Genomic DNA, 27,290 nt, shown 5'->3' on the forward strand with positions numbered 1-27,290 from the left:
CTCAGCTCATTCTCCCTCTTGGCGCCAATCTGCCAGTGCCGCTCAGGCTTGCGGTGGCCAGCCGGGACTCGGAGCCCCGGCGCGTGTGACACTGGGCTGGGATAATCTCACATCGGAGGAGCCTGCCACAGCACACACTGTAAGTGCAGCAACTTAGGTGGTTAAGGCCTGGCTGTACTAATACTTTAAATATTACATCTCCGCACTTCTCTTGACTCTTATCCATCGTGAAGCACCTGCTGCAGGCTGCAGCTCATGTCACTTGGTGGCTGCTGGTATATTAAATAAGTATATTAAATATAATTATTTATTTTAATATGCCAGAAGCCCACCAAGCCACCATGTGACATGAGCTGCAGCCTGCAGCAGGTGCTTCACGATGGATAAGAGTCAAGAGAAGTGTGGAGATGTAATATTTAAATATTTATATAAGCGCTCACTTTTTATTTGAAATGCCCGGAAAGTGGGTGGCCACGCCCACTTTACTTGTGGCCACGCCCCCTTTACTGCCTGTGTACCGATTTTAGCCCTTCAGATGTTGGAGGGTATGTATATCTCCCCCGTGTGTACACAGCATATCTCTCTGTCTGTCTGTCTCTCTGTCTATCTGTCTATCTGTCTATCTATCTATCTATCTATCTATCTATCTATCTATCTATCTATCCAGGGGCGTAACTAGATATTCATAGGCCCCATAGCAAAAGTTGTAAGGGCCCCATATTTAGCAACTGATGGTGATAAATGTATGTAAAACATATTGCTTAAACAGCAAAGATGGGCCCCCTGCAGTTCTGGGCCCCATAGCAGCTGCACCCCTTGCACCTATGGTAGTTACGCCTTTGTATCTATCTATCTATCTATGTCTAAAATCTAGCTCTGTCTGTCTATTTATCTAGCTATCTGGTGAACCCCCTCATATGCCTCCCATACACGGTGCGATGCATTTTAAACTAGATTGCACTGCATCTATTTCAAAACACATACGATGGGCTCTTGCACCGTGCGATGCAATCTAGTTCAAAAAGTACCTGCAGCACATACTTCATGTGCTGTGCCGTGTGATGTGTGTGGGAACACGCATCTCATCGCACCACCCCGTCGCACCGTGTATGCCTCTCCCGGATTTCTGTGAATCTCCCGTTTTCTGTGGCAACCCTCAAGGAGGATTTTCCAGTTTCCCAGATTCCGGGATTCTCCCGTAATCTGGGTGTCTGAAAAAGCCTCCAGCCCTCCATTGCTGCCTCACCCTGTCCCCAGTGTCCAGCCGCTGCTGACAGACCGCTCTCCACCTGCTGTTAGTAAGCGGCTGCGTCATGCTTGTCCCTTATTCCAAATTTTACCCTAGCGTCTCCCCTGTTGGCTAATGGCTATAGCAACCAGCTCAACTTCCCGCACCCATGCTTGACAGGTGTCTCCGCCAATCACAGCTGTTTCCTGATGAGGGAGAATCACTCACTTTCACCAATCAGAGACCTGAGCTCGTCCGGCGGCGGCTGCAGCGGGGACTCCGAAACAGACACAGCCTGGCTCACGTCTTCAGCGGGGACATCACCATCTGCACACATCGCACAGGGAGGGAAGCCCGGACACAGAGTCGCCCCAGCAGCTGAAGGTAATTGTACTGGCCCACTGCTTGTCAGATAGGCTATATATGCGGAGACTGCTGGGACTTGTAGTTCTCCACTACTTTGTGAGCCACTTAACGCTGCCTTTCCTTCACCTAATGCAAATTACATAACGGCCAACTGCCTTATTGAATTGCTGCATACTAATCCCACACTTCCATTTTGTCACCATTTGTCACCCACTGTCACTCTTCCCTGTAAAGAGAGTGAAAACTGAGAAGGTGACGAGAAGAAGTTGTCTTCTTCTTCGGCCAGCTTGTTATTCACTTCTTCTTCAAGCTCCAGCTTCTTAATAACTGCTTATATTTTAGACACCACGCCCACTTTTTATTAGACCATGCCTACATCATGAGGCCACGCCCACTCATCCGCGCGCATTAGAATCAGAAGGGGGGGGGGGGGGTCTCCAGGAATCATGGAAGAGTGAGATGGCAACCCTAGTGGCAATAGCGCTCAGTTATTTAAAAAAAGGGGAAAACAGGAAGGGTGCATAAACAATGAAGTTTTGTGGTGAGAAGACCTGAGCTGCACTGCTGCCCGGATTCTAAAAATATACTCGCATACATGTACAGTATATCTTAATAACTGAAATAAAACATAAATATACAGTATAGTGCAATACAGTAAAGTAAAAAAGTAGACTGGTGAATACTATTGCAATCACCCTTAGCTGGGTGGGCGCAAATTTTTGGTTTGCAGGAGGGCGCCAGACACCCTAGCACCGGCCCTGTCGGGAACAGGAGCCATGGCATCAGTATTGGAGGTACAGGATCAATATTCCAACTTTACTAACTAAAATAAATCCTTTCAGTGGCGTAACTATAGCACAGCAGCCCCCGCAGTCGCGGGGGGGGGGGGGGCGCTGTGCATGTGGGGGCGCTGGGGGCTGCGGTGCTATAGTTAGCCCCCTCCCATCCGCCACTTGCCCGCCCGCCGCCCGCAGCCTTTCCTGTCTTCAGTGGTGGACGGTCATTCTTCTGCTAGTGAGACGGACCACAATAAAATGTCCACCCCATATAACAGACTGTTCTCTGAACTGTCTGCTGTATGGGGGCGGACATTTTGTGTTGGTCCGTCTCCATAGCAGAAGAATAAAGCCAGCAAGGGAGCCGGGACCAGCAAGACAGGTAAGGCTGCAGACGGGGGAGGGGGGTGGGGGTGTGCGGGGTGGGGGTGTGCGGGGGGGGGGCCCATTAACAGCGGGGGGGCGCCCAATTCATAGTTACACCACTGAATTCTTGGTTCTATAGTACAAGGATCCTGGAAGCTCCATATAACTGCACCAACGAGGCCATTTCAGTTGAACTGCTTTAATACTTGGATACGGTTATTTATATGTAACTGTATTAATGTAGGCAGTGTATTGTATTGTAACTATACCCAGTGCATTGTGTGACTGGTTCTGCTCTGACATCTATTTATTAATCGGCAGAAGAGTAGAACAGGTTCATTAATTGTATTGTTAGTCAAAGTCGCCTGCGGTAACTAACCCGAAAGTTCTTTCAGTGGTAACGATAAACACAGATGAGTTTCAGCTGAATAAATCCGACTTTATAGTCCTGTTGTGTAAGTGAGAACCTGTCCATCGGATAACTGGAAACATTACCGAGATTATATATTAAATAGTGCTGGGTGTTACACATGTGGTAGGGAATATAGATTGTAAGCTCCACTGGGGCAGGGACTGATGTGAGTGTTCAACTATTCTCTGTACAGCGCTGCGGAATATGTGTGCACTGTATAATAACTGGTAATAATAGTCTCTGTACAGCGCTGCGGAATATGTGTGCACTATATAATAACTGGTAATAATAGTCTCTGTACAGCGCTGCGGAATATGTGTGCGCTATATAAATAACTGATAGTAATATTCTCTGTACATCACTGCGGAATATGTGTGCGCTATATAATAACTGGTAATAATATTCTCTGTACATCGCTGCGGAATATGTGTGGGCTATATAATAACTGGTAATAATAGTCTCTGTACAGCGCTGCGGAATATGTGTGCGCTATATAATAACTGGTAATAATATTCTCTGTACAGCACTGCGAATATGTGTGCGCTATATATATAACTGGTAATAATAGTCTCTGTACAGTGCTGCGGAATATGTGTGCGCTATATAATAACTGGTAATAATATTCTCTGTACAGCGCTGTGGAATATGTGTGCGCTATATAATAACTGGTAATAATAGTCTCTGTACAGTCCTGCGGAATATGTGTGGGCTATATAATAACTGGTAATAATATTCTCTGTACAGCGCTGTGGAATATGTGTGCGCTATATAATAACTGGTAATAATAGTCTCTGTACAGTCCTGCGGAATATGTGTGGGCTATATAATAACTGGTAATAATAGTCTCTGTACTGCGCTGCGGAATATGTGTGCGCTATATAATAACTGGTAATATTCTCTGTACAGCGCTGTGGAATATGTGTGCGCTATATAATAACTGGTAATAATAGTCTCTGTACAGCGCTGTGGAATATGTGTGCGCTATATAATAACTGGTAATAATAGTCTCTGTACAGCGCTGTGGAATATATGTGCGCTATATAATAACTGGTAGTAATAGTCTCTGTACAGCGCTGTGGAATATGTGTGCGCTATATAATAACTGGTAATAATATCCTCTGTACAGCGCTGCGGAATATGTGTGCACTATATAATAACTTGTAATAATAGTCTCTGTACAGCGCTGTGGAATATGTGTGCGCTATATAATAACTGGTAATAATAGTCTCTGTACTGCGCTGCGGAATATGTGTGCGCTATATAATAACTGGTAATAATAGTCTCTGTACAGCGCTGCGGAATATGTGTGCGCTATGTAATAACTGGTAATAATAGTCTCTGTACAGCGCTGCGGAATATGTGTGCGCTATATAATAACTGGTAATAATAATCTCTGTACAGCGCTGCGGAATATGTGTGCGCTATATAATAACTGGTAATAATATTCTCTGTACAGCGCTGCAGAATATGTGTGCGCTATATAATAACTGGTAATAATAGTCTCTGTACAGCGCTGCGGAATATGTGTGCGCTATATAATAACTGGTAATAATAGTCTCTGTACAGCGCTGCGGAATATGTGTGCGCTATATAATAACTGGTAATAATAGTCTCTGTACAGCGCTGCGGAATGTGTGCGCTATATAATAACTGGTAATATTCTCTGTACAGCGCTGCGGAATATGTGTGCGCTATATAATAACTAGTAATAATATTCTCTGTACAGCGCTGCGGAATATGTGTGCACTATATAATAACTGGTAATAATAGTCTCTGTACAGCGCTGGGGAATATGTGTTCGCTATATAAATAACTGGTAATAATAGTCTCTGTACAGCGCTGCGGAATATGTGTGCGCTATATAATAACTGGTAATAATAATCTCTGTACAGCGCTGCGGAATATGTGTGCACTATATAATAACTGGTGATAATATTCTCTGTACAGCGCTGCGGAATATGTATGCGCTATATAATAACTGGTAATAATAGTCTCTGTACAGCGCTGCGGAATATGTGTGCGCTATATAAATAACTGGTAATAATATTCTCTGTACAGAGCTGCGGAATATGTGTGCGCTATATAATAACTGGTAATAATAGTCTCTGTACAGCGCTGTGGAATATGTATGCGCTATATAATAACTGGTAATAATATTCTCTGTACAGCGCTGCGGAATATGTGTGCGCTATATAATAACTGGTAATAATAGTCTCTGTACAGCGCTGCGGAATATGTGTGCGCTATATAATAACTGGTAATAATATTCTCTGTACATCGCTGCGGAATATGTGTGCGCTATATAATAACTGGTAATAATATTCTCTGTACAGCGCTGCGGAATATGTGTGCACTATATAATAACTGGTAATAATATTCTCTGTACAGCGCTGCGGAATATGTGTGCGCTATATAAGACACTGGTAATAATATTCTCTGTACAGTGCTGTGGAATATGTATGCGCTATATAATAACTGGTAATAATATTCTCTGTACAGCGCTGCGGAATATGTGTGCGCTATATAATAACTGGTAATAATAGTCTCTGTACAGCGCTGCGGAATATGTGTGCGCTATATAATAACTGGTAATAATAGTCTCTGTACAGCGCTGTGGAATATGTATGCGCTATATAATAACTGGTAATAATAATCTCTGTACAGCGCTGTGGAATATGTGTGCGCTATATAATAACTGGTAATAATATTCTCTGTACAGCGCTGCGAAATATGTGTGCGCTATATAATAACTGGTAATAATATTCTCTGTACAGCGCTGCGGAATATGTGTGCGCTATATAATAACTGGTAATAATAGTCTCTGTACAGCGCTGCGGAATATGTGTGCGCTATATAATAACTGGTAATAATAATCTCTGTACAGCGCTGTGGAATATGTGTGCGCTATATAATAACTGGTAATAATAGTCTCTGTACAGCGCTGCGGAATATGTGCGCTATATAATAACTGGTAATAATAGTCTCTGTACAGCGCTGCGGAATATGTGTGCGCTATATAATAACTGGTAATAATAGTCTCTGTACAGCGCTGCGGAATATGTGTGCGCTATACAATAACTGGTAATAATAGTCTCTGTACAGCGCTGCGGAATATGTGTGCGCTATATAATAACTGGTAATAATATTCTCTGTACAGCGCTGCGGAATATGTGTGCGCTATATAATAACTGGTAATAATATTCTCTGTACAGCGCTGCGGAATATGTGTGCGCTATATAATAACTGGTAATAATATTCTCTGTACAGCGCTGTGGAATATGTGTGCGCTATATAATAACTGGTAATAATATTCTCTGTACAGAGCTGCAGAATATGTGTGCGCTATATAATAACTGGTAATAATAGTCTCTGTACAGCGCTGCGGAATATGTGTGCGCTATATAATTACTGGTAATAATATTCTCTGTACAGCGCTGCGGAATATGTGTGCGCTATATAATAACTGGTAATAATAGTCTCTGTACAGCGCTGCGGAATATGTGTGCGCTATATAATAACTGGTAATAATACTCTCTGTACAGCGCTGTGGAATATGTGTGCGCTATATAATAACTGGTAATAGTCTCTGTACATCGCTGCGGAATATGTGTGCGCTATATAATAACTGGTAATAATATTCTCTGTACAGCGCTGCGGAATATGTGTGCGCTATATAATAACTGGTAATAATATTCTCTGTACAGCGCTGTAGAATATGTGTGCTCTATATAATAACTGGTAATAATATTCTCTGTACAGCGCTGCGGAATATGTGTGCGCTATATAAATAACTGGTAATAATATTCTCTGTACAGCGCTGCGGAATATGTGTGCGCTATATAATAACTGGTAATAATAGTCTCTGTACAGCGCTGCAGAATATGTGTGCGCTATATAATAACTGGTAATAATATTCTCTGTACAGCGCTACGGAAGATGTGTGCGCTATATAATAACTGGTAATAATAGTCTCTGTACAGCGCTGCGGAATATGTGTGTGCTATATAATTACTGGTAATAATATTCTCTGTACAGCGCTGTGGAATATGTGTGCGCTATATAATAACTGGTAATAATAATCTCTGTACAGCGCTGTGGAATATGTGTGCGCTATATAATAACTGGTAATAATAATCTCTGTACAGCACTGCGGAATATGTGTGCATTATATAATAACTGGTAACAATATTCTCTGTACAGCGCTGTGGAATATGTGTGCGCTATATAATAACTGGTAATAATAGTCTCTGTACAGCACTGCGGAATATGTGTGCGCTATATAATAACTGGTAATAATATTCTCTGTACAGCACTGCGGAATATGAGTGCGCTATATAATAACTGGTAATAATATTCTCTGTACAGCGCTGCGGAATATGTGTGCGCTATATAATAACTGGTAATAATATTCTCTGTACTGCGCTGCGGAATATGTGTGCGCTATATAATAACTGGTAATAATATTCTCTGTACTGCGCTGCGGAATATGTGTGCGCTATATAATAACTGGTAATAATAGTCTCTGTACAGCGCTGCGGAATATGTGTGCTATATAATAACTGGTAATAATAGTCTGTACAGAGCTGCGGAATATGTGTGCGCTATATAATAACTGGTAATAATAGTCTCTGTACAGCGCTGCGGAATATGTGTGCGCTATATAATAACTGGTAATAATAGTCTCTGTACAGTGCTGCGGAATATGTGTGCGCTATATAATAACTGGAAATAATATTCTCTGTACAGCGCTGTGGAATATGTGTGCGCTATATAATATCTGGTAATAATAGTCGCTGTACATCGCTGCGGAATATGTGTGCGCTATATAATAACCGGTAATAATATTCTCTGTACAGCGCTGCGGAATATGTGTGCGCTATATAATAACTGGTAATAATATCTCTGTACAGCGCTGGGGAATATGTGTGCGCTATATAATAACTGGTAATAATATTCTCTGTACAGCGCTGCGGAATATGTGTGCGCTATATAATAACTGGTAATAATAGTCTCTGTACAGCGCTGCGGAATATGTGTGCGCTATATAATAACTGGTAATAATAGTCTCTGTACAGCGCTGCGGAATATGTGTGAGCTATATAAATAACTGGTGATAATATTCTCTGTACAGCGCTGTGGAATATGTGTGCGCTATATAATAACTGGTAATAATATTCTCTGTACAGCGCTGCGGAATATGTGTGCGCTATATAAATAACTGGTAATAATATTCTCTGTACAGAGCTGCGGAATATGTGTGCGCTATATAATAACTGGTAATAATAGTCTCTGTACAGCGCTGCGGAATATGTGCGCTATATAATAACTGGTAATAATATTCTCTGTACAGTGCTACGGAATATGTGTGCGCTATATAATAACTGGTAATAATATTCTCTGTACAGCGCTGTGGAATATGTGTGCGCTATATAAAAACTGGTAATAATAGTCTCTGTACAGCACTGCGGAATATGTGTGCGCTATATAATAACTGGTAATAATATTCTCTATACAGCGCTACGGAAGATGTGTGCGCTATATAATAACTGGTAATAATAGTCTCTGTACAGCGCTGCGGAATATGTGTGCGCTATATAAGTAACTGGAAATAATATTCTCTGTACAGCGCTGTGGAATATGTGTGCACTATATAAATAAATGGTAATAATATTCTCTGTACAGCGCTGCGGAATATGTGTGCGCTATATAATAACTGGTAATAATAGTCTCTGTACAGCACTGCGGAATATGTGTGAGCTATATAAATAACTGGTAATAATAGTCTCTGTACAGCGCTGCGGAATATGTGTGCGCTATATAATAACTGGTAATAATAGTCTCTGTACAGCGCTGCGGAATATGTGTGCGTTATATAATAACTGGTAATAATATTCTCTGTACAGCGCTGTGGAATATGTGTGCGCTATATAATAACTGGAAATAATATTCTCTGTACAGCGCTGCGGAATATGTGTGCGCTATATAATAACTGGTAATAGTCTCTGTACAGCGCTGCGGAATATGTGTGCGCTATATAATAACTGGTAATAATAGTCTCTGTACAGCGATGCGGAATATGTGTGCGCTATATAATAACTGGTAATAATAATCTCTGTACAGCGCTGCGGAATATGTGTGCGCTATATAATAACTGGTAATAATAGTCTCTGTACAGCGCTGCGGAATATGTGTGCGCTATATAATAACTGGTAATAATATTCTCTGTACAGCGATGCGGAATATGTGTGCGCTATATAATAACTGGTAATAATAATCTCTGTACAGCGCTGCGGAATATGTGTGCGCTATATAATAACTGGTAATAATATTCTCTATACAGCGCTGCGGAATATGTGTGCGCTATATAATAACTGGTAATAATAGTCTCTGTACAGCGCTGCGGAATATGTGTGCGCTATATAATAACTGGTAATAATAGTCTCTGTACAGCGCTGCGGAATATGTGTGCGCTATATAATAACTGGTAATAATATTCTCTGTACAGCGATGCGGAATATGTGTGCGCTATATAATAACTGGTAATAATAATCTCTGTACAGCGCTGCGGAATATGTGTGCGCTATATAATAACTGGTAATAATATTCTCTATACAGCGCTGCGGAATATGTGTGCGCTATATAATAACTGGTAATAATAGTCTCTGTACAGCGCTGCGGAATATGTGTGCGCTATACAATAACTGGTAATAGTCTCTGTACAGCGCTGCGGAATATGTGTGCTATATAATAACTGGTAATAATAGTCTCTGTACATCGCTGCGGAATATGTGTGCACTATATAATAACTGGTAATAATATTCTCTGTACAGCGCTGTGGAATATGTGTGCGCTATATAATAACTGGTAATAATAGTCTCTGTACAGCGCTGCGGAATATGTGTGCGCTATATAATAACTGGTAATAATAGTCTCTGTACAGCGCTGCGGAATATGTGTGCGCTATATAATAACTGGTAATAATAGTCTCTGTACAGCGCTGCGGAATATGTGTGTGCTATATAATTACTGGTAATAATATTCTCTGTACAGCGCTGTGGAATATGTGTGCGCTATATAATAACTGGTAATAATATTCTCTGTACAGCGCTGCGGAATATGTGTGCGCTATATAATAACTGGTAATAATAGTCTCTGTACAGCGCTGCGGAATATGTGTGCGCTATATAATAACTGGTAATAATACTCTCTGTACAGCGCTGCAGAATATGTGTGCGCTATATAATAACTGGTAATAATAATCTCTGTACAGCGCTGTGGAATATGTGTGCGCTATATAATAACTGGTAATAATAGTCTCTGTACAGCGCTGCGGAATATGTGTGCGCTATATAATAACTGGTAATAATATTCTCTGTACAGCGCTACGGAAGATGTGTGCGCTATATAATAACTGGTAATAATAGTCTCTGTACAGCACTGCGGAATATGTGTGAGCTATATAAATAACTGGTAATAATATTCTCTGTACAGCACTGCGGAATATGTGTGCATTATATAATAACTGGTAATAATATTCTCTGTACAGCGCTGTGGAATATGTGTGCGCTATATAATAACTGGTAATAATAGTCTCTGTACAGCACTGCGGAATATGTGTGAGCTATATAAATAACTGGTAATAATAGTCTCTGTACAGCGCTGCGGAATATGTGTGCGCTATATAATAACTGGTAATAATAATCTCTGTACAGCACTGCGGAATATGTGTGCATTATATAATAACTGGTAATAATAGTCTCTGTACAGCGCTGCGGAATATGTGTGCGCTATATAATAACCGGTAATAATAGTCTCTGTACAGCGCTGTGGAATATGTGTGCGCTATATAATAACTGGTAATAATATTCTCTGTACAGCACTGCGGAATATGAGTGCGCTATATAATAACTGGTAATAATATTCTCTGTACAGCGCTGCGGAATATGTGTGCGCTATATAATAACTGGTAATAATATTCTCTGTACTGCGCTGCGGAATATGTGTGCGCTATATAATAACTGGTAATAATATTCTCTGTACTGCGCTGCGGAATATGTGTGCGCTATATAATAACTGGTAATAATAGTCTCTGTACAGCGCTGCGGAATATGTGTGCGTTATATAATAACTGGTAATAGTCTCTGTACAGTGCTGCGGAATATGTGTGCGCTATATAATAACTGGAAATAATATTCTCTGTACAGCGCTGTGGAATATGTGTGCGCTATATAATATCTGGTAATAATAGTCGCTGTACATCGCTGCGGAATATGTGTGCGCTATATAAATAACTGGTAATAATAGTCTCTGTACAGCGCTGCGGAATATGTGTGCGCTATATAATAACTGGTAATAATAGTCTCTGTACAGCGCTGCGGAATATGTGTGAGCTATATAAATAACTGGTGATAATATTCTCTGTACAGCGCTGTGGAATATGTGTGCGCTATATAATAACTGGTAATAATATTCTCTGTACAGCGCTGCGGAATATGTGTGCGCTATATAAATAACTGGTAATAATATTCTCTGTACAGAGCTGCGGAATATGTGTGCGCTATATAATAACTGGTAATAATAGTCTCTGTACAGCGCTGTGGAATATGTGTGCGCTATATAATAACTGGTAATAATAGTCTCTGTACAGCGCTGCGGAATATGTGCGCTATATAATAACTGGTAATAATATTCTCTGTACAGTGCTAAGGAATATGTGTGCGCTATATAATAACTGGTAATAATATTCTCTGTACAGCGCTGTGGAATATGTGTGCGCTATATAATAACTGGTAATAATAGTCTCTGTACAGCACTGCGGAATATGTGTGCGCTATATAATAACTGGTAATAATATTCTCTGTACAGCGCTACGGAAGATGTGTGCGCTATATAATAACTGGTAATAATAGTCTCTGTACAGCGCTGCGGAATATGTGTGCGCTATATAAGTAACTGGAAATAATATTCTCTGTACAGCGCTGTGGAATATGTGTGCACTATATAAATAAATGGTAATAATATTCTCTGTACAGCGCTGCGGAATATGTGTGCGCTATATAATAACTGGTAATAATAGTCTCTGTACAGCACTGCGGAATATGTGTGAGCTATATAAATAACTGGTAATAATAGTCTCTGTACAGCGCTGCGGAATATGTGTGCGCTATATAATAACTGGTAATAATAGTCTCTGTACAGCGCTGCGGAATATGTGTGCGCTATATAATAACTGGTAATAATAATCTCTGTACAGCGCTGAGGAATATGTGTGCGCTATATAATAACTGGTAATAATAGTCTCTGTACAGCGCTGTGGAATATGTGTGCGCTATATAATAACTGGTAATAATAGTCTCTGTACAGCGCTGTGGAATATGTGTGCGCTATATAATAACTGGTAGTAATATTCTCTGTACAGCGCTGTGGAATATGTGTGCGCTATATAATAACTGGTAATAATATTCTCTGTACAGCGCTGAGGAATATGTGTGCGCTATATAATAACTGGTAATAATAGTCTCTGTACAGCGCTGCGGAATATGTGTGCGCTATATAATAACTGGTAATAATAGTCTCTGTACAGCGCTGCGGAATATGTGTGCGCTATATAATAACTGGTAATAATAGTCTCTGTACAGCGCTGCGGAATATGTGTGCGCTATATAATAACTGGTAATAATAATCTCTGTACAGCGCTACGGAATATGTGTGCGCTGTATAATAACTGGTAATAATATTCTCTGTACAGCGCTGCGGAATATGTGTGCGCTGTATAATAACTGGTAATAATAGTCTCTGTACAGCGCTGCGGAATATGTGTGCGCTATATAATAACTGGTAATAATAGTCTCTGTACAGCGCTGTGGAATATGTGTGCGCTATATAATAACTGGTAATAATAGTCTCTGTACAGCGCTGCGGAATATGTGCGCTATATAATAACTGGTAATAATATTCTCTGTACAGTGCTACGGAATATGTGTGCGCTATATAATAACTGGTAATAATAGTCTCTGTACAGCGCTGCGGAATATGTGTGCGCTATATAATAACTGGTAATAATAGTCTCTGTACAGCGCTGCGGAATATGTGTGCGCTATATAATAACTGGTAATAATATTCTCTGTACAGCGCTGCGGAATATGTGTGCGCTATATAATAACTGGTAATAATATTCTCTGTACAGTGCTGTGGAATATGTGTGCGCTATATAATAACTGGTAATAATAGTCTCTGTACAGCGCTGCGGAATATGTGTGCGCTATATAATAACTGGTAATAATAGTCTCTGTACAGCGCTGCGGAATATGTGTGCGCTATATAATAACTGGTAATAATAGTCTCTGTACAGCGCTGCGGAATATGTGTGCGCTATATAATAACTGGTAATAATAGTCTCTGTACAGCGCTGCGGAATATGTGTGCGCTATATAATAACTGGTAATAATAGTCTCTGTACAGCGCTGTGGAATATGTGTGCGCTATATAATAACTGGTAATAATAGTCTCTGTACTGCGCTGCGGAATATGTGTGCTCTATATAATAACTGGTAATAATAGTCTCTGTACAGCGCTGCGGAATATGTGTGCGCTATATAATAACTGGTAATAATAGTCTCTGTACAGCGCTGTGGAATATGTGTGCGCTATATAATAACTGGTAATAATAGTCTCTGTACAGCGCTGCGGAATATGTGTGCGCTATATAATAACTGGTAATAATAATCTCTGTACAGCGCTGAGGAATATGTGTGCGCTATATAATAACTGGTAATAATAGTCTCTGTACAGCGCTGTGGAATATGTGTGCGCTATATAATAACTGGTAATAATAGTCTCTGTACAGCGCTGTGGAATATGTGTGCGCTATATAATAACTGGTAGTAATATTCTCTGTACAGCGCTGTGGAATATGTGTGCGCTATATAATAACTGGTAATAATATTCTCTGTACAGCGCTGAGGAATATGTGTGCGCTATATAATAACTGGTAATAATAGTCTCTGTACAGCGCTGCGGAATATGTGTGCGCTATATAATAACTGGTAATAATAGTCTCTGTACAGCGCTGTGGAATATGTGTGCGCTATATAATAACTGGTAATAATAGTCTCTGTACAGCGCTGCGGAATATGTGTGCGCTATATAATAACTGGTAATAATAATCTCTGTACAGCGCTACGGAATATGTGTGCGCTGTATAATAACTGGTAATAATATTCTCTGTACAGCGCTGCGGAATATGTGTGCGCTATGTAATAACTGGTAATAATAGTCTCTGTACAGCGCTGTGGAATATGTGTGCGCTATATAATAACTGGTAATAATAGTCTCTGTACAGCGCTGTGGAATATGTGTGCGCTATATAATAACTGGTAATAATAGTCTCTGTACAGCGCTGCGGAATATGTGTGCGCTATATAATAACTGGTAATAATAGTCTCTGTACAGCGCTGTGGAATATGTGTGCTCTATATAATAACTGGTAATAATAGTCTCTGTACAGCGCTGCGGAATATGTGTGCGCTATATAATAACTGGTAATAATAGTCACTGTACCGGGCTGCGGAATATGTGTGCGCTATATAAATAACTGGTAATAATATTCTCTGTACAGCACTGCGGAATATGTGTGCGCTATATAATAACTGGTAATAATAGTCTCTGTACAGCGCTGCGGAATATGTGTGCTCTATATAATAAATGGTAATAATATTCTCTGTACAGCGCTGCGGAATATGTGTGCGCTATATAATAACTGGTAATAATAGTCTCTGTACAGCGCTGCGGAATATGTGTGCGCTATATAATAACTGGTAATAATAGTCTCTGTACAGCGCTGCGGAATATGTGTGCGCTATATAATAACTGGTAATAATAGTCTCTGTACAGCGCTGTGGAATATGTGTGCGCTATATAATAACTGGTAATAATAGTCTCTGTACAGCGCTGCGGAATATGTGTGCGCTATATAATAACTGGTAATAATAATCTCTGTACAGCGCTACGGAATATGTGTGCGCTGTATAATAACTGGTAATAATATTCTCTGTACAGCGCTGCGGAATATGTGTGCGCTATGTAATAACTGGTAATAATAGTCTCTGTACAGCGCTGTGGAATATGTGTGCGCTATATAATAACTGGTAATAATAGTCTCTGTACAGCGCTGTGGAATATGTGTGCGCTATATAATAACTGGTAATAATAGTCTCTGTACAGCGCTGCGGAATATGTGTGCGCTATATAATAACTGGTAATAATAGTCTCTGTACAGCGCTGTGGAATATGTGTGCTCTATATAATAACTGGTAATAATAGTCTCTGTACAGCGCTGCGGAATATGTGTGCGCTATATAATAACTGGTAATAATATTCTCTGTACAGCGCTGCGGAATATGTGTGCGCTATATAATAACTGGTAATAATATTCTCTGTACAGCGCTGCGGAATATGTGTGCGCTATATAATAACTGGTAATAATAGTCTCTGTACAGCGCTGCGGAATATGTGTGCGCTATATAATAACTGGTAATAATATTCTCTGTACAGCGTAGCGGAATATGTGTGTGCTATATAATAACTGGTAATAATATTCTCTGTACAGCGCTGCGGAATATGTGTGCGCTATATAAATAACTGGTAATAATAGTCTCTGTACAGCGCTGCGGAATATGTGTGCGCTATATAATAACTGGTAATAATAGTCACTGTACCGGGCTGCGGAATATGTGTGCGCTATATAAATAACTGGTAATAATATTCTCTGTACAGCACTGCGGAATATGTGTGCGCTATATAATAACTGGTAATAATAGTCTCTGTACAGCGCTGCGGAATATGTGTGCTCTATATAATAAATGGTAATAATATTCTCTGTACAGCGCTGCGGAATATGTGTGCGCTATATAATAACTGGTAATAATAGTCTCTGTACAGCGCTGCGGAATATGTGTGCGCTATATAATAACTGGTAATAATAGTCTCTGTACAGCGCTGCGGAATATGTGTGCGCTATATAATAACTGGTAATAATAGTCTCTGTACAGTGCTGTGGAATATGTGTGCGCTATATAAATAACTGGTAATAATATTCTCTGTACAGCACTGCGGAATATGTGTGCGCTATATAATAACTGGTAATAATAGTCTCTGTACAGCGCTGCGGAATATGTGTGCTCTATATAATAAATGGTAATAATATTCTCTGTACAGCGCTGCGGAATATGTGTGCGCTATATAATAACTGGTAATAATAGTCTCTGTACAGCGCTGCGGAATATGTGTGCGCTATATAATAACTGGTAATAATAGTCTCTGTACAGCGCTGCGGAATATGTGTGCGCTATATAATAACTGGTAATAATAGTCTCTGTACAGTGCTGTGGAATATGTGTGCGCTATATAATAACTGGTAATAATATTCTCTGTACAGCGCTGCGGAATATGTGTGCGCTATATAATAACTGGTAATAATAGTCTCTGTACAGCGCTGTGGAATATGTGTGCGCTACAGGTATATAAGAAACTGCTAATAAATAAATAAAGTATGGTGTTATAACACCGGTTGTGTGCACAGTGCTGTGTTTAACCCCAGAAAGGTTTTTCTTCATCGGGGTTCACATATTTGGCTGTTTTCCTTTGGTGAGGTCTGACAAAGGGACTGCTGTGGTGGCCAGGTTAGAAATACACATCCCCAAAAAGGCTCCCAGCTGGTTTTGTACTTACTGGATGGGACCAGTTTTGCATAGCCCCAATTGGGCTTAATCAGACCTCTACCTGTGGTAAACCCCAAGTATTTCACTTCTTCCCTTGCTCTGCCCTTCTAATCCGGTCTAAGACTGCCTGTAATCGCACTCGGGGTTATTCTGGTCAGGGCCACCAACAGGGGGGTGCTGTGGGTACAGCTGTCCCGGGGCCTGGGCAGCTCATTTTGCCCACCGCAACCCTCCGCTGTGCTGCCTGCGCTGCGCTCACTCCTAGGGACTCAGCAGGTCCCGGAGGACAGTCTTCTTCAATGCAGGACGCTGGCGGCCAGTTAAAATGCTGCACTAGCTTTTGAGCCAATCAGAGCTCATGTACGTTAGCCAATCAGAGCGGCTGTTGGCACATGAGCTCTGATTGGCTCACCAGCAGGTGCTGCACTATAATTGGCTGCCCTGTGCTCCGGGACCTGCTGAGTCAGGTGGTAAGTGAAGGGAGGGGAGATGAGGGGGGGGAGCGGGGTCCGCAGGCACCAGCATTAGATACTGCGAGATACTCTATGTACAATTACATCTACCTCCTGCACTTACAGCACATCCGTCGTGGGCAACTCCACGGTGCCCAGCATGGGGGAAATCCGTCCCGGCCCCAAAATTCCTGGTGGCAGCCCTGATTCTGGTTGGCTCGGTAAGATGTGCTCTGTGATGCCGCCATGCCACCCCTCCCCCATACCGCCATTTCCCCTGCAACCATACGAGGGGATGACCTGGCATGTGCCCGCAGCAGGCGAGATCACTTGGTGGTCGCCGCCCAACTGAGTTATATCTACAGCCGCAGGGACAAAGACGGGGTCTATGTCATGTGACATCAGCTGCTCGCACCTGGCAGGCATCGGCCTGCCCATGTACTTATGGGAATGCCCAGCGTTTACATGAGGTTGCCCATTTCCATGTCCCAGTGCCACCTCCGTCCCCTCTGCGAATAGCCTGCGAGTGAGTAACTCATTGTGGCCGTCTGCACATGTACCAACCATCAGGGCAGTGGGCAAAGTCTGTTCACTCCATGTGAACCAGAATCGGCCTCTAATCCAGATTCCCACTCATCCATATAGGACGCTGCAACTGCCTATCAGACCTCCGAATCCCGCCCGGGGCTCCATGTGACTGGACTGAACAGACCTTGGGCAGATACGGCTGCCTTCTCTCTGTGCTCTCCATTAAGGAGATTTGCCAGGACCCTTTGGTGCTGTGTACACACGGCAAGATTTAACATTAGATTTTGACTAGTCAAATCGCATGCAGATCGCACAGGTTTTTACCTTGCGATTCCGATCCTGATACGCGCTCCTGTGACAATAAAAATCAAAGATAGACAGAACAGCAATGACGATATAGCGCAGATCTAATGCAGATTGTAAATAGTACAGAGATAGCAAAGGTTGCATAACACTCAAATCTTAAGTCGAATAGCAAGGGAATGTCACCGTGTGTACACACCATAAAGGTGCCCACACACTAGAATGATGTATCTGCAGATTGGCTGATTTCTGATAAATCGTCCAATATATCGACTGGGACAGCAGCGCCACTCACCTCTATACACGACAACATCCACAGCCTGGAACAAGGAACCCGGCACAGAACCAGGGACGGCAGCGCCACTCACCTCTATACACGACAACAGTCACAGCCTGGAGCAAGGAACCCGGCACAGAACCAGGGACAGCAGCACCACTCACCTCTATACACGACAACAGCCACAACCTGGAACAAGGAACCCGTCACAGAACCAGGGACGGCAGCACCACTCACCTCTATACACGACAACAGCCACAGCCTGGAGCAAGGAACCCTTCACAGAACCAGTGACAGCAGCACCACTCACCTCTATACACAACAGCCACAACCTGGAACAAGGAACCCGGCACAGAACCAGGGACGGCAGCACCACTCACCTCTATACACGACAACAGCCACAGCCTGGAGCAAGGAACCCGGCACAGAACCAGGGACGGCAGCACCACAGAACCAGGGACAGCAGCGCCACTCACCTCTATACACGACAACAGCCACAACCTGGAGCAAGGAACCCGGCACAGAACCAGGGACAGCAGCACCACTCACCTCTATACACGACAACAGCCACAACCTGGAGCAAGGAACCCGGCACAGAACCAGGGACAGCAGCACCACTCACCTCTATACACGACAACAGCCACAACCTGGAACAAGGAACCCGGCACAGAACCAGGGACGGCAGCACCACAGAACCAGGGACAGCAGCGCCACTCACCTCTATACACGACAACAGTCACAGCCTGGAGCAAGGAATCCGGCACAGAACCAGGGACAGCAGCACCACTCACCTCTATACACGACAACAGCCACAGCCTGGAACAAGGAACCCGGCACAGAACCAGGGACGGCAGCACCACAGAACCAGGGACAGCAGCGCCACTCACCTCTATACACGACAACAGCCACAACCTGGAACAAGGAACCCGGCACAGAACCAGGGACGGCAGCACCACTCACCTCTATACATGACAACAGCCACAACCTGGAACAAGGAACCCGGCACAGAACCAGGGACGGCAGCACAACTCACCTCTATACACAACAGCCACAGCCTGGAACAAGGAACCCGGCACAGAACCAGGGACGGCAGCACCACTCACCTCTATACACGACAACAGCAGCCACAACCTGGAGCAAGGAACCCGGCACAGAACCAGGGACGGCAGCACCACTCACCTCTATACACGACAACAGCCAAAGCCTGGAACAAGGAACCGGGCACAGAACCAGGGACGGCAGTGCCACTCACCTCTATACACGACAAAACCCACAACCTGGAACAAGGAACCCGGCACAGAACCAGGAACGGCAGCACCACTCACCTCTATACACGACAACATCCGCAGCCTGGAACAAGGAACCCGGCACAGAACCAGGGACGGCAGCAGCACTCACCTCTATACACGACAACAGCCACAGCCTGGAACAAGGAACCCAGCACAGAACCAGGGACGGCAGCACCACTCACCTCTATACACGACAACAGCCACAGCCTGGAACAAGGAACCCGGCACAGAACCCGGGACGGCAGCACCACTCTCCTCCTATACATGACAAAAGCCACAGCCTGGAACAAGGAACCCGGCACAGAACCAGGGACGGCAGCACCACTCACCTCTATACACGACAACAGCCACAACCTGGAGCAAGGAACCCGGCACAGAACCAGGGACGGCAGCACCACTCACCTCTATACACGACAACAGCCACAACCTGGAACAAGGAACCCGGCACAGAACCAGGGACGGCAGCACCACTCACCTCTATACACGACAACAGCCACAACCTGGAACAAGGAACCCGGCACAGAACCAGGGACGGCATCACCACTCACCTCTATACACGACAACAGCCACAACCTGGAACAAGGAACCCGGCACAGAACCAGGGACGGCAGCACCAATCACCTCTATACACAACAGCCACAGCCTGGAACAAGGAACCCGGCACAGAACCCGGGACGGCAGCACCACTCACCTCTATACACAACAGCCACAGCCTGGAACAAGGAACCCGGCACAGAACCAGGGACGGCAGCACCACTCACCTCTATACACGACAACAGCAGCCACAACCTGGAGCAAGGAACCCGGCACAGAACCAGGGACGGCAGCACCACTCACCTCTATACACGACAACAGCCAAAGCCTGGAACAAGGAACCGGGCACAGAACCAGGGACGGCAGTGCCACTCACCTCTATACACGACAAAAGCCACAACCTGGAACAAGGAACCCGGCACAGAACCAGGAACGGCAGCACCACTCACCTCTATACACGACAACATCCGCAGCCTGGAACAAGGAACCCGGCACAGAACCAGGGACGGCAGCAGCACTCACCTCTATACACGACAACAGCCACAGCCTGGAACAAGGAACCCAGCACAGAACCAGGGACGGCAGCACCACTCACCTCTATACACGACAACAGCCACAGCCTGGAACAAGGAACCCGGCACAGAACCCGGGACGGCAGCACCACTCTCCTCCTATACATGACAAAAGCCACAGCCTGGAACAAGGAACCCGGCACAGAACCAGGGACGGCAGCACCACTCACCTCTATACACGACAACAGCCACAACCTGGAGCAAGGAACCCGGCACAGAACCAGGGACGGCAGCACCACTCACCTCTATACACGACAACAGCCACAACCTGGAACAAGGAACCCGGCACAGAACCAGGGACGGCAGCACCACTCACCTCTATACACGACAACATCCGCAGCCTGGAACAAGGAACCCGGCACAGAACCAGGGACGGCAGCAGCACTCACCTCTATACACGACAACAGCCACAACCTGGAACAAGGAACCCGGCACAGAACTAGGGACGGCAGCACCACTCACCTCTATACACGACAACATCCGCAGCCTGGAACAAGGAACCCGGCACAGAACCAGGGACGGCAGCACCACTCACCTCTATACACGACAACATCCGCAGCCTGGAACAAGGAACCCGGCACAGAACCAGGGACGGCAGCACCACTCACCTCTATACACGACAACATCCGCAGCCTGGAACAAGGAACCCGGCACAGAACCAGGGACGGCAGCACCACTCACCTCTATACACGACAACAGCCAAAGCCTGGAACAAGGAACCGGGCACAGAACCAGGGACGGCAGTGCCACTCACCTCTATACACGACAAAAGCCACAACCTGGAACAAGGAACCCGGCACAGAACCAGGAACGGCAGCACCACTCACCTCTATACACGACAACATCCGCAGCCTGGAACAAGGAACCCGGCACAGAACCAGGGACGGCAGCAGCACTCACCTCTATACACGACAACAGCCACAGCCTGGAACAAGGAACCCAGCACAGAACCAGGGACGGCAGCACCACTCACCTCTATACACGACAACAGCCACAGCCTGGAACAAGGAACCCGGCACAGAACCCGGGACGGCAGCACCACTCTCCTCCTATACATGACAAAAGCCACAGCCTGGAACAAGGAACCCGGCACAGAACCAGGGACGGCAGCACCACTCACCTCTATACACGACAACAGCCACAACCTGGAGCAAGGAACCCGGCACAGAACCAGGGACGGCAGCACCACTCACCTCTATACACGACAACAGCCACAACCTGGAACAAGGAACCCGGCACAGAACCAGGGACGGCAGCACCACTCACCTCTATACACGACAACAGCCACAACCTGGAACAAGGAACCCGGCACAGAACCAGGGACGGCATCACCACTCACCTCTATACACGACAACAGCCACAACCTGGAACAAGGAACCCGGCACAGAACCAGGGACGGCAGCACCAATCACCTCTATACACAACAGCCACAGCCTGGAACAAGGAACCCGGCACAGAACCCGGGACGGCAGCACCACTCACCTCTATACACGACAACAGCCACAGCCTCGAACACGGAACCGGGCACAGAACCAGGGACAGCAGCAGCACTCACCTCTATACACGACAACAGCCACAGCCTGGAACACGGAACCGGGCACAGAACCAGGGACAGCAGCAGCACTCACCTCTATACACGACAACAGCCACAGCCTGGAACAAGGAACCCAGCACAGAACCAGGGACGGCAGCACCACTAACCTCTATACACGACAACAGCCACAAACTGGAACAAGGAACCCGGCACAGAACCAGGGACGGCAGCGCCACTCACCTATACACGACAACAGCCACAACCTGGAACAAGGAACCCGGCACAGAACCAGGGACGGCAGCGCCACTCACCTCTATACACGACAACAGCCACAAACTGGAACAAGGAACCCGGCACAGAACCAGGGACGGCAGCGCCACTCACCTCTATACACGACAACAGCCACAAACTGGAACAAGGAACCCGGCACAGAACCAGGGACGGCAGCACCACTCACCTCTATACACGACAACAGCCACAGCCTGGAACAAGGAACCCGGCACAGAACCAGGGACGGCAGCACCACTCGCCTCTATACACGACAACAGCCACAGCCTGGAGCAAGGAACCCAGCACAGAACCAGAGACGGCAGCACCACTCACCTCTATACACGACAACAGCCACAGCCTGGAGCAAGGAACCCGGCACAGAACCAGGGACGGCAGCACCACTCACCTCTATACACGACAACAGCCACAGCCTGGAGCAAGGCCCCCGGCACAGAACCAGGGACAGCAGCACTTCGGAGGAGTGAATCTGCTCTCTGGGGACTTCTCCGAGGACAGACCTCCAGTGATAGGTCTGCCCCAGCAAGTGCTGCTAGCATGGAGTGCTCTGAGAAACTGTGGCCGGAGGGCCCCCTTAGATAGAGGTTGAAGCCTTGAAAAAGCCTGTAGGGCGAAATGCGCATTGGCAAATGTCTCTTATTAATCTGTTAAATTGATGTAGCCAAATGTATTGTTTGTAATTGTTTAATATTCGGGTCTCACCCAGCATCAGTGTGGGATAGGCGGCGGGGAGTCTCAGAAAGCGGAGCGCATATAACAAGCGCTGGCACACGCTGTCTGTGATAGAGGCAGACGCCTGACAGCGTGTTCAATAAGCCGGCTACACGCTGTTTGCGAATATTCCGGCTGAGACACAGCACACTACGGATAAGCCTATGTATTGAACACATGCACTGCCCAGAGATATGAAATAGGTGCAGTAGCATGTATTCATAGATGAGAGTGAAGGAAAGGGACTTAGCACACGCTGTATATAAATAAAGCAGACGGTCAGCAGCGTGCGAGCATAAACCTGACATCGGCATATATATGCTCAGATCTTAACCCCAAACTCTATCACTGTAATATACCATCCAGTATATGTGCTAATTTAACTGTGGAAGAATACACATCCTTGCCTACTAGTACTATATTGGCAAAAAGGTATATTAACCCCTTCCCGACACAGCCTGTTTTTGCCTTCCTTACAGATTTTTCAAATCTGACAGGTATCACTTAAGTGGGGATAACTTTTTTTTGCTTTTACTTATCCCAGTGATTTTGAGATTGTTTTCCCGTGACACATTGTACTTTAAATTAGTGGTAAATTTTGGTCGATACAGTTTTTTTTTTTTGTGAAAAATACCAAAATGTCGTAAAAAAATGGAACATTTTGCTATTTGCAAAATGTAAAATTTTCTGCTTGTGAGACAAATAATCATACCACTCAAAATAGTTAATAACTAACATAAACCATATCTAAACTTTATTATAACATCATTATTTCAACCTCCTTTCATTTTTTTGGACACTAGGGGGCAGCAGAGTCTAAATTTTACACATCACACAGTTTAACGCTGCTTTTGGCTGTTCACGTTTGAACAGCCAATCGCAGCGATCGCCCATGACGGGGGGCATCGCTGCCCCCCCTGGGCAATGAGGGAGGATGTCTGCTGTCAGGGACAGCAGACATCGTCCCTCTGTCACCGCGTCTGTAGACGCGGTGACAATTCAAAGGCATGACGTACATTTATGCCATGTGTCGGGAAGTACATCCCGACCATGACGTAAATGTACGTCAAATGTCGGGAAGGGGTTAAATACAATGATTGGACAACAATGATTGATCTGTGAAAAAAATCGCTCAGTGTGTACAATAAAGTCACTGGGTGAACAAACCGCTAAAATCAAATCGCTCTGTGTGTACATAAATAAATAACAATGACTGAGTTATGAAAATTGCCCAATGACTGTGATTAAACAAATAGTGATCTAACTATTAAAGATCTTATCACTCGATATGCACAAATGTGTACTTGCCTAATACTACCTACCACTGCACTAACATAGTGTATGTAAGGGATATAAAACCATATCTTGATATATAAATATACCTGCACTAGAAAACTGCCCAGTGTGGACACTATCTGACCCAATCGGGCACAGTGCGTACACATATATATGATACAACCTGTAGATCGCACAATGCGGACATAAGGGTGACATATCAGACAGAGAGAGAGTGGTGACAGGCTCAAGCGACAGACACAACTCTAATCTAAGTTCTGAGGAAGTGTATGCGAATAAAGCACTAATCTGGGACAGTGCAGTTGCATGTCCACAACGTATATATTTCCAAGATATATGCCAGATAACAAAAGGCAATTTAACACAAATGAATATGGTTATATCCTAAGCTAATTACAGTACAGGGGTGCATTCTATAGGCTCGATTAAACAAATGATCATGAAGTAGAAGTGAATCTGTTATAAGAAAGAAACACAGAAGGCTGAATAAGCCTGAGGTGACATAAACCACTAAGGGTTCTCACAGGTTACACTCTGCTGTTGATCACATGCTATGCTAATGAGGATGGGCACAAGGCCTATCAGAACAGGGGGGAGGGTCTATGCAGGGTAGGAATGATCACGAGTTTAGAGTGATCACCCCCTGTCCAAGAAGCCCCACCCACCCTTCCCTGTTTCTTTTCCTCTTCGGCGGCGGTAAAGAACGGTCATTCTTTAAGAACTCTGTATGTGTGTAGGTAGTGGGGGTGCACTCTCCCTCGACAACGATTGTCATGGGCCACGCTTCTGCCCGGGGGATGGCCGTCACCACCAGGCCTGGTGGCTGACCAGGGAGAGTGGTCATCCAGCGTTGTATGTATGATTAAGTGATCTTTAACCCCACCTTTCCTATAATGACCGTTCTTTGGTGCCGCCACCATTCATAGCCTTAGTTTAATTGTCAAATAAATTTGACATTCTGTTTTGAAACGCCAGCACTTTGTGTCGTGTCTTTATTTTAGGTTAAGTTTAGATAAGGTTTAAGTAAGTTGTATTTAAGTGTATCAACAGACAGGTGGGCCAGGGGGATACCTGATGGTGAGTTTAATACCAATCTGACAGAGAGATCGGTCACTTAACATCACAGAATAGAAGTATCCAGTAGATACCTTTATGCAACTGTTGCAAAACTTTCTGTTGAAATAATAACAGTACTATCTTTGTTGCAACTAGGAACAGCACACACCAACTATATTAGAGTATAATCTCACTGAGAGACCTTGAAAAAACTGGGCAAGGCAATATAGCGCCTAGATATATATATATATATATATATATATATATATATATACAGTATATATATATATATATATAAAAGATAAAAAACAATCACATTTGGCACATCACATCCTATAAGGCATCACTAAAGCCTCTTTTGAGTATAATTGTAAACGGATTACAGAGACTAATTTTAATCTTTCAACTTCTTTTTCTCTATATCTATCATTCTTTTTTAAATATTGTTCGCCACACCAATCCCTGTCACAGGGAATTAGACTATCAGGTCATATAATTAATAAAATGACGCAATAAAAACCAAATAAAAATAATGGCCTGTTAGTTATAGAGTTATTTGTAAAAACTACACCTTAAGGTACAATATAAAGTTGTTTTTAGTCACTCAAGACTATGTGAATGAGGAGTGCGTCCCAGCAAACTGATTTCTTTTCTTTTTTCTTATTGTATACTATATTTAAATCAGTAGACAGCACCCTAATCCAATAAGGGAATATATATGCTAAAATTCCCTTCTGACTGACTCGTCTATAAACTGTCACCAAAGATACATGGTGCGGGTCCCCCACCCCTGTTTTTCCTCCCCTTAGTTAGAGGGCCCTGGGATACTGACCACCTGTGCAACCCCTTAATCCGTCTCTGTTAAGGGTTTTTCCAAAAGTGAAACATTAAAAAAAAAACACATATAAAGGGAGCCCTGGTGTTGGGGAGCCTTGCTATTCGGACATAGAAATAATGCTGTTTCTCTCCTGCAGGTAAGATTGGTCCAGCAGAAAAGGGAATCCTCCCCCAGGTTATTTACCAGAGAGCACTGTAAATGGTGCCACATCTCTCACTAACCACAATAACTGTCCGTTCACGTTCAGCCTGAACCCCCTGGTCACAGCGCATCGGTACCCCCATGTTGCACAGGACCTTGGTGTCACAAAAAGAACAATTCTGCATGGACCCTACTTTATGGTTTGTGAAATGCCCTTTCTTTCCATCTGACTCCGAGGCCACTTCCAGTAGAATGCTTAGTACATAAGACCTATTATTAGTTATGGCGCTAATGGAGGGCCATCATCATCAACTGACTATCATCATCATCATTCATTGGCCATCATCATCAATAGTCCTCCATCATCATCATTGTATTCTACGGTACTTAAGGTCGATGGTACAGTATGGACAACAGCAACAACACATAGGCAGCAATGGTTTTCTCTTGGGTCCTCCCACTAAGATTACCCCCTTCCCCATCAAGCTCTTAACCCCACCCCTATGCGGATTCCCATCCCTGTGTCACAGAGCAGCAATGCCCATTAATTGATACTCTTCCAATGGCATCCATGAGCGCTTTGGGGAATAAATACTCTAATAGGA

General features: G+C 44.2%; 1 long non-coding RNA gene across 1 annotated transcript; it reads left to right on the forward strand.

Moving 5' to 3' along the window:
• The first annotated feature begins 1,413 nt into the window (after positions 1 to 1,413).
• LOC146076069 (uncharacterized) lies at positions 1,414 to 27,290 on the forward strand. The gene is made up of 2 exons (XR_014473686.1): positions 1,414 to 1,612; positions 26,681 to 27,290. It is a non-coding gene; the product is annotated as an uncharacterized LOC146076069 (long non-coding RNA).

Source organism: Crinia signifera, chromosome 4, assembly GCF_055691185.1.
Source record: "Crinia signifera chromosome 4, ASM5569118v1, whole genome shotgun sequence".
Lineage (NCBI taxonomy): Eukaryota > Metazoa > Chordata > Amphibia > Anura > Myobatrachidae > Crinia > Crinia signifera.